The sequence below is a fragment of the Leiobunum rupestre genome, chromosome 3, assembly GCF_980474605.1.
Source record: "Leiobunum rupestre chromosome 3, qqLeiRupe1.1.hap1, whole genome shotgun sequence".
NCBI classification, from domain to species: domain Eukaryota; kingdom Metazoa; phylum Arthropoda; class Arachnida; order Opiliones; family Sclerosomatidae; genus Leiobunum; species Leiobunum rupestre.
Genome location: NC_143386.1, coordinates 16,041,978 through 16,051,278, shown reverse-complemented (window position 1 = coordinate 16,051,278; position 9,301 = coordinate 16,041,978).

The window sequence follows — 9,301 nt, the reverse complement described above, 5'->3', positions numbered from 1 at the left end:
CTTCGATGTTTTAAAACTACCTAGTGTTCATTCAGTTAGAGACCAAATTGGAAAAATTCCATCAAAGCAAGGTGTAGACCTCGTATTTCTTCATGGGGAAGCAAACCGATTTTCTGATTACACTGAAAAGTATACTGGAATGAATAAACCACCAAAAGAAGGAGTTTTAATATTCGATGAGGTTAAAATTATTGGAAAGATGATATGGAATTCCAGAAACCATGAATTTATTGGCTGTTGCCTTAGTCCTGAGGAGTACCCAGCTATGGATGATTTGTATAAAGAAACTACAGTCTCGGAAACCCTCGAAGCTGAGTATGTACTACAATTTTTATGGATGTGCATTTCGGAAAATTTGATATTATTGGACCATATTTTATGAAGTCAATAGCAGCGTCCCTTTCTTTCTTAATTAGCTGTATTTATGATGTAATCTGGGCGTTTCAAAATGTAGGATTAGAAACTTCAGCTCTAGTGTGTGATGGCGGTACTTGCAATATTTGGGCATTACGCCACACAATAGGAACGCAGAAGCCCTTGCCCTATATTGAAAATGAAGATGGATCTTTCAACTTTAGGTTTGTTCCTCATTTCAAACATCCATTTCTGAAAGATAGATGGATCTATTGGATAGTTTGTCCGACCCATCAGTTAAAAAACATGATAAACGCTTTGAATCACTCTCAAGATAATGATACGAAATAATTTACTATACTCGGTGATATTAATTTTGGTTGGTCCCAAATTATAGATACGTACGAAAGAGAAGTAGATCGACGTTACAATAACGAGTTAGCGCAAGTAAAAGGTTTAATTTTGGCATTTATTGAGAGAGATTTTTGGGTGAAACTAAATGTAACACCCGCTAAAATTATGCAAAGCCAAAAGGATTTGGGTGAGTTATTCAATTATGCAAACCCAATGTTTGAGGACCCACCTGCGGACAAAGATGAGGTCATGGCGTGCCACAGTTACTTAAGTGCGTGCCACAAATTATTCGAGACAGGATTGTTAGCACACAAAAAAGTTGACTCGTTAGATTCTCCACCAGTGAAATCAATGCTTGAAGGCCTAGAATTTTTTGAACATTGGGCCCCAGAAATAATTTTATGCGAAGAAAACTTAAAAAATAAAAGTGGACAAAAATGTTTAGCTTGGCAAACTTGGGAATTACTACGAATTTCAGTATTCGGCTTTTGTGGCTTAGTTGCAGATTTTACATCGCGAAACCCAACAAAATACATCTTCCCAGTACGCATTAATGGTTCTGCAGTTGAAACGATTTTTAGCCAACAGAAATATGTGACTGCGGGAAAACTCACGAGTTTGAATTATGGTACTGCTAGGAGAGCTTTGCTGATAAAAGGATGCACTAAAACCTCCCAAAATGCAGAAGCTTCCTACCGAAAAGTTGGAGTTTATATTTGTGACAATTAAGAAAACAATTTAAACGTGTATTTTTAAAATGGTTTAATTTTAGTTAAAACATGTTTTTTTAAGGCCTAGGTTTTCTTCTGCCTGTTTCCTTCAAGTTTACTACCTGCTGTGCAAATATCCTGGTGGTAGGCAAACTGCAGAACACGTTGGCTTACCACCAGGATATTTGCGCAGCGGGTAGTAAATTTAAAGGGAAGAAGGTAGAAGAAAACCTAGGCCTTTAATTTAACATATCACATTTTTTTAAATAAATGTCTGAAAGAGGAACATGACTTGTTTATCATTAAAAGACAACCTTATCACACTTTTGAAATGAATAACCTATTCATATAATAAATTATCGAGCAACTTCTTTCTTATGTGTCTTCCCCGTGAAGATCTTTCAGCCAGATCTGAACTAACTAAAGGAGAAGATGATGCACCTTGTTCATTTATTACAATTTCTTTTAGAGGATTTAAAATAGGAACTGAGCTAAGTGTTGACCCACGCTGTTGTTTTTTGAGATGAAACTTGCTTAAATTTATTTTTTATCACAGACTTCAATGACTTGGGATTATTTTGATTCACTGCTTTTTTCACCGAATTCCGATACAAATAGCAACGCAAATTTTGACCGCCAATGCCTCTTTTTCCGTTTCGGTCATTTCTTGATTGAATTTTGGCTAGCACCAAATCCCCTAGTTTCGCGTGTCCTATCTTTCTTTGGTAAATTAATCTGAATTGCTCTAATTGATCTGGTGAGAAATGCCTCTCTCGTACTTCACTTATGTCCAATTCTTTTAGTTCTTCGTTGTTTAAGAGAGTGGTCATCGTCTGTTCTAAAAATTAAAATAAAATAGAGTTTATAAAGTAAGCATTTTGTTTAGGTTTAAAAACTTACTTAATACTTCTCCAGGTTTTTCTTTAGTCCATTTAACCCACTCATCAACCACTAAGTCGTGAACCTTGGAAATGTAGAGATTCAGGGCTACGTGAGGGATCAATAGTCCTTCTTTATTTATGTGAATGAGAGCCGGAGGGATATCTTTAGGAAACTTATCCATGTTCCGCAGAGATAAGCTTATTTGGTACAATTTATGGGCAGCATCTCTCTGCTTCTGTGTCAAAGGCTTTTTCCGTTGTCTAATTTTGGAATTAATTTGCATGGCCCTCTTATTCACCTTCCACATTTCCCCAAGACACCCACCACCCAGTCTGTTCAAAGAGTAGACTCGGTCTGATTTCTTGTGGCGCATAACTTTCTTCTTCTTCGGGACTACATGGCCTTGCCTAGAACTTGAGGTACTAATTGTTTCGGGCAAGGTAACGTTTGAAGACGATCTTCTTAGCTTGGCATGCGTTTCTAGTATTTTCTTCCCAATAAAATAAGAGATTAAAGAAAACTCACTTGCATTGCAATTGAGCTCAGAGTAAAACGCATCAGGTTTCTGCAATGAATACCGTGTCACCCAGCTATTCCATGCACGGAGGAACATACGCTCAAGTTTATATTGTTCTTTCAATACGAAAAAGGTTTCAACAAAAGATTGAATTAACTTAAATTGGCTTTTAAAACATCACAGATTTTTCTCCTGTTTCCATCTATTTTGAAAAAGTCATCTTCATAATCACTAAATATTTCATTTACTTTTAACACCTCTTGAAAAGCTACTTTTTCGTTGTTGTTAGTCATTTTATCTGTACAACAAACATTTTAAAATAGTGATTATTATTATTTAAGAAAATTAAATTTCTTACAAGACAGTGTATCGAGGAAAAATTACACGTGGTGTAAAACCACGTTCTGCATTCAACCAAAACAAACTAGCATATAATGGTTTAGGCCAATCCCTAGCTAGACACATGTCCAATTCTAGCCAATAACCATATCTAATTTTAAGCATTTTCATTTCCTTACTAAACTTCCTCTGTGGTTTGCTTTAGTTACCAATAACCGTATTAATATCATTTCCTTATTGTTTTATTACATTAGTTTTAATATTATATTGTTAAAACGCGAAATCTGGAAGAACTTTGTTTTGTAGCGCATAACCACATCTTCTTTAAAAAGATTGGTGAAGTGGTGAGCAAGTGCAAGTCACGTGATTTTAGCTGCCGCTTTACAGAGATCATGGGGTGATATTTTCCTACGCGGCGTAAGAGGAACCGTTGAAAGTAACACGGTTCTCGCCTCGGCCCTAGTTCCAGACTTTTTGTACGAAGTCTTATCAGACTTTTGGTGAAACGTTCATCTTTCTAGCTGTTATTACAAGTTTATAATAACGCTTTCTGAGATACATCTCTATTTCCTTATTCTGCTAGCAAAAGTGTATTATAATTATTCAGTCTATCGGAACCTTGTCTTGAGACGTCATCGTTAAAAAATATTTTAATTAAGCAGCGTTCACACTTTGCCTTGGTATCTATTCAAACTAATTCAAAACGTTGTGTTAACCAATTCAAACCGTTTTCTACCTCTTACGTGTAAAAATATCTTAGGGCGCGGTAAATTAAAAGAGAACTAGATTTGGGTTTGCAACAAATTGTTTAGATTTTTGTCATGTTTGTTAAGGGGTAAAGTGTTAAGAGTATAAATATTTGTTAATTTTCATGGGCTGCCGTACGTTTTCCCCCTCTCGTTTAATTTCGACTAAAAGGCGGACTTTGAAGTTCGAAGGAATACTGGTATTTAAGTAGGTGTTACAACCAAGTCTAGCCTAGCCTAGATCTGACTAATAAAATTAATTTTTTGTTGTTCAGAATGGAGACATTGTTCCAATATGTAGCGTTTTCACGTAACAAACGTCTTTTGTGGGCAATAGGGACAGTTTTCTTAGTTTCTGCCTTATGTAAGTATTAAGAAAATATAAATTATAAGTAAATTATGATAAAAATAATTTGAAACTGCAGTATCTTTAATCTAGGAACAAAAAACACAGTCGTGCATTTTCTTGTGTACATTTTTCATTGGCTAGACGCATTATCGCCTGCTGCCGTTGGAAGGGGAAAATTCGGAAATTGAAACGTTCAGGATAAAGGCTCGTCCAATGAAATTTGTACGCAACACTGTGTTACCTTGTTTTAAAGTTAGCTGCGTTCTCCTTGTGTTTGTTGCTCCTATAGCTTTAATACACTAGAAATAATAATAATAATTTGTTTACTTTATTTTATACAAGAATAGGGTAGACTGTTGATTTTATATTATAAGATATTCAGATAGATTATAAAAAATCGGGTTATGTCCTCTGTAAATTCTCTGATATTATTTTAGTTTAACCGAATTGATTATCTCATCAGGTTTTGAAATTTGATAGCAGGCTCAAAGATAAATCTGTTGCTCGTCCCCTTTTTGACTTCATCAAAGTCATAACTTATATTTAACTTTATCAATTGAAACCTCTTTGACCAAGCAAGAGTTTGTACAAGAGGATGACAACACAGTGGCAATATTTGTTTGCAGTTAGAAAATATTTGGCACTTCATGAAAATAAAATTTAATTCATTAATTTGTTGTTTTGTTAATGACCATCTGGATGGTCCATTATTATTATATTTTTACTACATCCGCTGCGTAGAATATATATTTCAATTTATGACAATGTTTGTTGGATACTACAACATTTAAGGATATTTGGTTTTTCCACTCCAACTGATAGCTACGCATTTTAAATCAAGCTACTTCACCCCATCAAATCCCAAATGTAATAAGCACTGTAGCAGAATCCTTTAGAATATTAGCGCATTATGGTAGAACGTTTCTAAATCACCACTGGCAATCATTGGTAGGTAATAGAGAATGTTGGACGTAGCAAGGGAAAAGCGGACAATGGTGGTAACCTAGTTTCAGTTCAAACGAAATATATTATTATTTAATTTTTATCTTCACTGAGCAATTAACTTATTTGGCTGGAATCAAATTGAAAATCCTTCCGAAACTGTTCATCAAAAATAATGGCCGAATAGAATAGCAGTTATTTAGAACAATAATGTATAAAATTAAATGTTGTCAGGTAAAGGCTGCTCATCTGTAGATAATGGAATCCCTTATAAGTTACATATAACCGGAAGCACAACCTTTTGTTGTCTACCATGTTTGTTTTTGAAGTACTGATACTAGTAAATTAAGTAGTAAAATATGAATTTTTAACGAAATTTTATTGTTACTTAGTAATAGTGCTTGATGTTGTTATTTTCGAAAAGCAAAAGAACCAAAATCGAAAACCAACGAATGAAGGTAAAGTATGAATTAAATACTTGAATTAGAGAAGTGGTTTTTTTTCGGAAAAAGGAAAAGACGTAACATTTGAGAAAGTTTATCAAAGGTTTCAAACTGACAACCTTTTGCAAATTTTCCAAAATTCTTCAATCAATATCTATCGTGTGTTTATTATTAGGAAATATTTTAATTTTGATGCCTCTCCCCAAAAATTGAAACAGAGCTTCAATATTGGGGACTAATTTCTTAAACAAAAGTCGCCTGATTGTAGTACATAAAACTCTTTAACAAATTTGGAAGACACAATTAGAAAATATGAGAAACTTGGGTTAAACGTTTTTACCTCTCCGAGGGGACTATGTGTTACCTTGTTTTAAAGTTAGCTGCGTTCTCCTTGTGTTTGTTGCTCCTATAGCTTTAATACACTAGAAATAATAATAATTTGTTTACTTTATTTTATACACGAATAGGGTAGACTGTTGATTTTATATTATAAGATATTCAGATAGATTATAAAAAATCGGGTTATGTCCTCTGTAAATTCTCTGATATTATTTTAGTTTAACCGAATTGATTATCTCATCAGGTTTTGAAATTTGATAGCAGGCTCAAAGATAAATCTGTTGCTCGTCCCCTTTTTGACTTCATCAAAGTCATAACTTATATTTAACTTTATCAATTGAAACCTCTTTGACCAAGCAAGAGTTTGTACAAGAGGATGACAACACAGTGGCAATATTTGTTTGCAGTTAGAAAATATTTGGCACTTCATGAAAATAAAATTTAATTCATTAATTTGTTGTTTTGTTAATGACCATCTGGATGGTCCATTATTATTATATTTTTACTACATCCGCTGCGTAGAATATATATTTCAATTTATGACAATGTTTGTTGGATACTACAACATTTAAGGATATTTGGTTTTTCCACTCCAACTGATAGCTACGCATTTTAAATCAAGCTACTTCACCCCATCAAATCCCAAATGTAATAAGCACTGTAGCAGAATCCTTTAGAATATTAGCGCATTATGGTAGAACGTTTCTAAATCACCACTGGCAATCATTGGTAGGTAATAGAGAATGTTGGACGTAGCAAGGGAAAAGCGGACAATGGTGGTAACCTAGTTTCAGTTCAAACGAAATATATTATTATTTAATTTTTATCTTCACTGAGCAATTAACTTATTTGGCTGGAATCAAATTGAAAATCCTTCCGAAACTGTTCATCAAAAATAATGGCCGAATAGAATAGCAGTTATTTAGAACAATAATGTATAAAATTAAATGTTGTCAGGTAAAGGCTGCTCATCTGTAGATAATGGAATCCCTTATAAGTTACATATAACCGGAAGCACAACCTTTTGTTGTCTACCATGTTTGTTTTTGAAGTACTGATACTAGTAAATTAAGTAGTAAAATATGAATTTTTAACGAAATTTTATTGTTACTTAGTAATAGTGCTTGATGTTGTTATTTTCGAAAAGCAAAAGAACCAAAATCGAAAACCAACGAATGAAGGTAAAGTATGAATTAAATACTTGAATTAGAGAAGTGGTTTTTTTTCGGAAAAGGGAAAAGACGTAACATTTGAGAAAGTTTATCAAAGGTTTCAAACTGACAACCTTTTGCAAATTTTCCAAAATTCTTCAATCAATATCTATCGTGTGTTTATTATTAGGAAATATTTTAATTTTGATGCCTCTCCCCAAAAATTGAAACAGAGCTTCAATATTGGGGACTAATTTCTTAAACAAAAGTCGCCTGATTGTAGTACATAAAACTCTTTAACAAATTTGGAAGACACAATTAGAAAATATGAGAAACTTGGGTTAAACGTTTTTACCTCTCCGAGGGGACTATGTCCCCTAGGATGGGTTATACAATCACCGTGTCTGTGTGTGTGTAATGTGTACGAGTTCGCAATTTTGGTGCAAAGCGTAATCACTGCGTACGCAGTTTCTTTGATTCTAAAGTGTGGCAAAACTGCCGTGACGGTGAGCGTTAACGGATGTTAGTTGCGTTTTGGGTTTTTCGGTATTTTGTTCGTCAACGCTCACTGCCGCGGCAGATGAGAATGAGTAGTCATTTTCGTTATGTTGCTATTGTAATGTTAATGTATATTGTGCATTTGTGACGTGTTGTGTTTTTGTGATGTTTGTGTTGCGATTATAATGTTCATGTATATAGTGCTTTTGTGATGTTTGTGTTGCGATTGTAATGTTCATGTATATAGTGCATTTGTGAAATGTCGTGTAGTGATGTTGATGTATATTGTGCATTTGTCTATGTATTGACTTTTCGAACGGACCGAATGCTGGTGGTTACGATAAACGTCTCAACGTCCATAAGGCAGGGTTTCCACCAAATGTTCACGGTGTACGTCCTATTATCAATTTGCGATTTATTGTCTCCGGCCGGGATCGAACCCGGGTCCGCTGCGCGAAGAGATTTACTCTAACACCTCAGCCACCGACGCTTGTTGAACTTCGGTGTTTTTCAAAAACAGCTTTGGCGAATGTTTTTATGCTGTTATAAAGTTATTAGCGTCAATTTATTTTACAACATTTTATACATTGTTAAAATATCTTAAACTTACAATTAATTAATTATTTTATCTTAATCTAAATTATGAACGCGTCAAGGAATCGAACCCGGGTGCTTCAGGTAGGAAACGGACATCCTACCGTTGAGCCATTGACTCTCAAGTGACTGTAATGAAAATACAACATGTCATAGGCAAACTTTTGAAGGAAAAATAGCGATTAAAAAAAGGCCGGTAAAAGTTCAAATCTAAATTTGCTTTTTATATTTGGATGTGGATCTAATAAAATGTTAGGCCTGGGAAAGGACTTATTTTACATCTGTTGACCTTTGTTTAATGATCCAGATAACGATTTGTTTTATGTTCCATTTTTTGATATGATTGGTTTTTTTCAGCTATTCTATTAAATTGTAAAGCGAATTTATTATTTATTATTTTTTAAACGTATTTAATTTTTCCGCGAAATAACTGATTTTTGCAGAAACATTCTATTTGGCTACTTCGTTATTTTTCCAGTTATCTAATCGACTTAAAATTTGTGATATAATTTTATTTTAGCGGCGAAGCGAATTATTAATGGTAAGATGTTTTTATTGAAGTTGCCTTGATTTTCAAGTATTTGAATTAATGTGCTGCTTCATTGCGGTGAAGAGTCACGCTGCGGCGATGGTGGAGGAACTGAGCTTTGGCGTCGTTGAGCGTGGTAACGACCAGAAAAGTTGTTTGTGTGTGCTCGAAAGGTATCTTAGACTGGACGATCTCCATGGACTTGTTTCTGGGCTTGAAGATCTCGTCGGCCTTGCGAGCAGAAAAAGGGTTAAATTCAATTGTGCATTGTTTTAGTAAGTCTAAATCGCTGTTGTAACTACTTAATTTATAATATTCTGAATAAAATAAACTCGGTTGTTTCGTCTCAATAATTTAAATTAAAATTAAAACTTTATACCGGGCAGGGATTGAACCGAGAATACGTTTTTCGTAAATAACTCTGAATTGCGGAGACATCTTTGGGGGTCGTGTCGAGATATTATTACCACTAGAGACCATTCTTCCGAGGAGAGGTATATTTTGGCTTGCCAACTTGTTATTATTAGTCTAGAATAAAAATCAAAGCTGGCCCA